This window comes from Scylla paramamosain, chromosome 45 (genome assembly GCF_035594125.1).
Source record: "Scylla paramamosain isolate STU-SP2022 chromosome 45, ASM3559412v1, whole genome shotgun sequence".
Taxonomy (NCBI): Eukaryota; Metazoa; Arthropoda; class Malacostraca; order Decapoda; family Portunidae; genus Scylla; species Scylla paramamosain.
The window spans coordinates 11,490,219-11,496,718 of NC_087195.1; positions in this window are offsets into that span (position 1 = coordinate 11,490,219).

A 6,500-nucleotide genomic window follows, 5' to 3' on the forward strand; every position below is an offset into this window, starting at 1 on the left:
GTCCGCTGTAAAAACACTTAATGAGACGTGCGGCTCTTTGATGTGCTCGTAAAAACTAAACCATTGCAGTTTCATATACAAACGAACACGGCGTGTGGCGTGGACCTCCTGCAGTCACAGGCACGGCTAATAAACTAGTATATAAGCGAAACGTGTCGCGCCAGACGCGCTAATACATACACGGATCACACAACACAGCCAGCCAGCCACGCGGCAGTGTTGAACAAGCTCAAGGCAAAGCTATTCGCTTCATCATTCTCTCTCTCTTTTTTTTTTCTCTCTCTCTCTCTCTCTCTCTCTCTCTCTCTCTCTCTCTCTCTCTCTCTCTCTCTCTCTCTCTCTCTCTGTTAAAGGTTAGAATAATGTGAAATGTAATGAAAACCTTGCATTTAACGACGAGAGCATTTCACTGTGTGGCGACAGTTGGTCGATGAAAGTAATGAAGGAACATGAACCACAAATTAGGCAAAGTGTTAACATATTGGTGGAGACTGCTTGAGTTAGATATGAAGTAATGGAAACACGTCCGCTCGGGAGAAGCAGTTAATGCAAACTCACCCCATGAATCTGAAAGCAAGGGGCTGCTGCTGCTGAGAAGCATTGCTTTTCATAAACACGTAGTATCATGGGAAGGATTTGCAGCATTTTCCAGGAAGCGTGTGCTCGGTGTACTGACAGGTCGTGCTGGTGAATTAGTGAATGCCACTCTTGAATAACTTGTGCAACATGACGACATGAGAACGTAGAAGTGCTCTCTCTCTCTCTCTCTCTCTCTCTCTCTCTCTCTCTCTCTCTCTCTCTCTCTCTCTCTCTCTCTCTCTCTCTCTCTCTCACTGCCGTGGCGTCTTAGGTGTTCAATTTTTTTCGTGGCGGGAAGAAGGATGTGAACACGCTCATTACTGAGAAACGTTTTGCATCCTGCCATGTCAAATTGTTATGAAACACACACACACACACACACACACACACACACACACACACAGAGAGAACAACAACAATAACAACAACAACATAATTGAAGGGGGTCATATTGGGGTAATAATATTGGTGTGGCGGAGAATTTCACGGCAACAGCAGGAGCAGTCCCCGAGCGTCTAGGCATGAATAGTACATCAGCCTATTACACACCAGACTCCCTCCCTCCCTCCCTCCCTCCCTCCGTTCGTCCGTCCGTCTGGTCTGTCCGTCCTTGCCTCTCTCCTTGCCCCGCTAGTTGTGTTGCCTCGTGATGAGCTCCTGAACATTCCAGGCTGCGTAACAAGTGTTTTAGTAAAGTGATACTGGCTACAGCTTATCTGGCCACGCAGGAGAGAGAGAGAGAGAGAGAGAGAGAGAGAGAGAGAGAGAGAGAGAGAGAGAGAGAGAGAGAGAGAGAGAGAGAGAGAGAGAATATGTATTTTTTCCAAGCAGACGTGTTTTAGACAGAATTGTGTAACACCTTCCACTAATTAATGCGAATTACCACGCGGGGAATCACTGTCATGCTTCACTCACAGTGCTATTCCATTTTTCCACATTTGCTTCCTTTTTTTTTCAGATTTCGTTATTTTTCATCCTTGTACCTTTTTATTCATTTTTTTCTATTTTTGTTTTAACTAATATTTCATTATCCGTATTCCTTTCTTTCTTTTCACAATTTTACAACCAAACTCATCATGCCTACACTCCTTTCTTTCTCACCACTACCCCGCGCCCCTCATCCCTTCCGCCCTCCTGCAGCAAGCCTCTAGCAACTTTCCCCGCAGCCCACCGATGTCCACTCACGCTGATTTAGGTGCGCGCATTCCAGGCCGCTGAAGGATGGTAATGAGTGAGGGGAGGGGCGTGGGGAGGAGGAGGAGGAGGAGGAGGAGAAGGTGGGGAGGATTTTTTTTGAGTAGTGAGCTTATCTCTTGGTCAGAGTACACCTGGCCGCGTGTTTAAGTTAAGGTCCAATTAGCATTAATCAAGTGAGGGAGATGAAGAGGGATGCCGCCTGCCGTCTTTGCTTTTAACTTTACCCCAACACTAAGAGAGAGAGAGAGAGAGAGAGAGAGAGAGAGAGAGAGAGAGAGATGGAGATTAGGGAGGTGGACAGAATAGAGATGCATCAAATCACCTGACTAACGAGGCATAAATCAAGGTATGCGCTCTCTCTCTCTCTCTCTCTCTCGCTCTCTCTCTCTCTCTCTCTCTCTCTCTCTCTCTCTCTCTCTCTCTCTCTCTCTCTCTCTCTAATTGAAGGAGAGAGAGAGACGTTTTGCTCCCACTTCCTTTGCTATAAGGTTTATTTTCCAATACTTCGATCATACGGTTTATTTTCCTATAACTTTCAATGAGGTTGTTTTTCGGGTAGCTTTATTTATTTTCCCCTACTTCGATCATACGGTTAATTTTCCTATACTTTCCATAAGGTACATTTTCAAGTACGTATATTAATGTTCCCATACTTCGATCATTCAGTTTATTTTCCCTTAGCTTCCAATAAGGCTCATTCTCGAGTAATTTGGTAATAAATATGCGAATAATAAAATATGCGAAGAAGAAACAAAGGAAAACTGGCATGCAAAAAACGTGATTCCCTCTCTCTCGCTCTGTCTCTGCCAAGGCAGCAGGTGGTCACGAAAATACGTGCATTGCTCACATGATGGCCGCCGCACACGGCGGTGTTGTTATTTACTTGTCCTGATAGCTTAATCTAATCTAACCTAACCTAACCTATCCTAATCTAATCTAACCTAACCTAACCTAATCTAATCTAACCTAACCTAACCTAACCTAACCTAACCTAATCTAACCTAACCTAATCTAACCTAACCTAATCTAACCTAACCTAATCTAACCTAACCTAACCTAACCTAACCTAACCTAACCTAACCTAACCTAATCTAATCTAACCTAACCTAACCTAACCTAACCTAACCTAACCTAATCTAACCTAACCTAACCTAACCTAACCTAATCTAACCTAATCTAACCTAACCTAACCTAACCTAACCTACCCTACCCTACCCTACCCTACCCTACCCTACCCTAACCTAACCTAACCTAAGCTAACCTAACCTAACCTAACCTAACCTAACCTAACCTATTCTAACCTAACCTACCCCTTTCCCCCCTCCCCCTCCCAAGACAGCACTCCCTCCCCCTCCCCCTCCCACCTAACCTATCCCCTCCCCCCTCCCCCTCCCCCCTCCCCGGGCAGCCGACTGCCCTGTGGGGCCGGCTGCCCCCTCAGTCAGGGAAGTACTCCAGCAGGGCGGAGTACACCACCAGGGTGAGGGACAGGGTCTGTGCAATGGCGAGCAGGTTGTCCCACAGGCCGTGGGACAATCTGCTTCCAGCCCTGCCCCTCCCCTGGCGAGCCTTCCCTGGCTGGGGGAGTTGGCGCTGTGGTGGGGGGAAGGGGCCACCACTCCCTTCCCCACTCCTCGGAGGACGAGCCCCGCTCCCTCGTCCTCCGCGGGGGTCGTGGCGCTCCTGGCCTCCTTTTGCCCCTCCTCCGGACTGGGGGCCGAGACCCACAGGCCCAGGCTATCCTTCCCCGGGCTGGCCGCCACCACCTGGCCAGCCTCAGGGGCGGGTCCGGCCTCCTTCCCCGGGCTGGCCGCCACCACCTGGCCAGCCTCAGGGGAGGGGCCGACCTCGTGTCCCAGGCTGGCCGCCACCACCTGGCCAGCCTCTGGGGCGGGGCAGGCCTCGTGCCCTGGGCTGGCCGCCACCACCTGGCCAGCCTCAGGGGCGTGGCCGGCCTCGTGCCCCGGGCTGGCCACCACCACCTGGCCAGCCTCTGGGGCGGGGCCGGCCTCCTGCCCCGCCTCTGGGACGCGGACAGCCTGGTCCTCTTGGGGGGGCTTGGGGCGGCTGCCCACTCTCTTGCTGTTGCAAAAGAGCACGGGGCAGCCCTGCCCCTGCCCCCCGTGGACACCCAGACCTCCGGCCAGGCTGAAGTACAAAACGGCGTGACGCCCCGCCGTAGTGTACTTCAGTCCGGCCAGGAGGTCCCTCAGGGGCAGGTCCTGACAGAAGACTGTTGCGCCTCCTGCCAGGCAGTGCACCCTGATGGGTGTCTCCTGGTCCAAGGCGGCCAGCTTGTCCATATTCAGGCTGGCCGCCTGATCCGACACGAGGGGCTTCGCCCCCCTCGGCCCCTTGCCGGAAGGTAAAGGAGGCCAGAGAGCGCCTCCCCCTCCCACAGCAGCCCCCCGAGCGGGGGCGGGACAGCCTCACGGCGTCCACGCCACACTCGCCCAGGAGGCTCAGCCGTGCCTCCACTGACAGTCGACTGCTTTTTCCTCCCATCCTAGTTCTCATGAAATTAAAAATGTACCTTGGTTCAGTTTTGGCTGAGTGGCGAAAAGTAGGATGGTGGTGAACAGACCGCCTGAGAGAGAGAGAGAGAGAGAGAGAGAGAGAGAGAGAGAGAGAGAGAGAGAGAGAGAGAGAGAGAGAGAGAGAGAGAGAGAGAGAGAGAGGTTGATTGATATTGATTGATTGATATATTTTGTTTGCCTTTTGTAACATTAATGCATTTCTGCATTTCATACACAGTTCAATACGTAAGGCCAGGTCCATCAAGCCGAAGCTTTTATACAGACCTGAATAAAGAATGACACAAGTAGCGCAAATGTTTACACCCTGACTTGTTCCTATTTGAGCCGCCATTTTGCACATGATAGAGGTAATAATAGACTACTTGTTTTGTTGTTTGCAGCACATGACACAATAATGAGTGATGGAGTGTATAGTATGCTATACTGTGCCACATATATGTTCACATACGTGAACTTCGCGAACACAAACACAGGTAGACACACTTACATAGATACCCACAAACATACATACCACAACATATAACTGCATACATACACACATTCATATGTACATGCACAGACACACACACTCACACATATGCAACCTGTATGCGAACATACGTACAGCATGATGCATACATGCGGGCACACAATACACGCACACACACACACACACACACACACACACACACACACACACACACACACACACACACACACACACACACACACACACACACACACACACACACATGGCCACATACAAACCTGTGCACATACATACACATACTCACATACATACATAACAAATGTATGCATGGTTACATACATACTTTGCCGTAACATATGTTATATTAGCCAAAGTTTTCTATTAATGATATCATTGTTGGTGATGTACATACACACGTCCACAAGATGTGCACACCTGACATGTGTGTCTGTGTATCAACACATAACAGCACATGATTCACAGACATTGCTATGGTTAACATTCATAGTTTAGAAGTAAGAAACATTTCACTTTGCTTTTAAACAAATTGATAGAGGTTAGTGATTTAATATCGTGCGGGAGGCTGTTCCACTCCCTGACGCCGCGCACACTCACACTTCTTTGTTCGTGGACAGTCCTACAGAGAGGAAGTTTGAGGTCATCTGGCCTTCTATTGTTATTAATATTATTGGATAGTAATTTATAAGATGTATTATTGGGATATATGTAAATTGATTTGAAAAGAAATATACAAGTTTGCAAGAATATTATATCGGGGACTTTCAAAAGGTTGTGTTCACAAAATAGAGGATTAGTATGATCGTACCGTTTTTTTCTATGAAACATTACTCTCATTATTTTTTTGTGCGCAACAAATAACCCATCTAAGAGTGTTTTAAAAGCTCCCCCTGAAATTGCCGAACAGTTTATCACATGTGGATAAACAGTAGACACATATATTAATTTCAGACATTGGACAGTTATATTGTTTGTAATTTTGTACAAGACACCAGTTATTTGTGACAATTTACTACAGAGTTGATGTAGGTGTTGTTTTCATGTTAATCTATCATCTATTATTAAGCAAAGAAATTTTATGCAATTAACTTTACTCAAGGAATTGTGTTTTATCTTTATATTAATATCAACTTCATTTACGTTTGTCAGAAAAGACATCATCTAGAAAGTTTTAGACACGTTGCTAGTTATCCAGTCAGATACCTTAATTAATTGATGATTTAAAGTATTAACCATTTCCTCCATATTTTGTCCCTGGACGTGTACATAATTTTGCATGTCATTTGTCCAAATGTGACCTATTAAAGTGGCAGACCTGTCAGTCACTCTAGTTGGTTTTATAATTATTTGAGAGAAGCTGTAACATTGAAACATGTTAATGTATGTTGTGGCATTTTCATTGATATGTAACAAATTGACATTAGAATCCCCCATTACATAACATTTCATCTTTAGATTCGATAATACTTGTAAAATTTCTTCCATAGACTCAAGAAAATCAGTGAATGTTGAGTTGGGAGTCTATATACCATACCAATTATAAATTTAATTGTTTTTAAGACTTTTATGAATAATGCCTCAATATGTGGTGATTGCAAACAAGCATCATCAATAATCAAAGCCAGAAGATCACCAGTAGAGCGGCCTTGACGGAACCCATACTGGCGATCAGATAGAAGGTTGTGAAGTGATAGATGTTT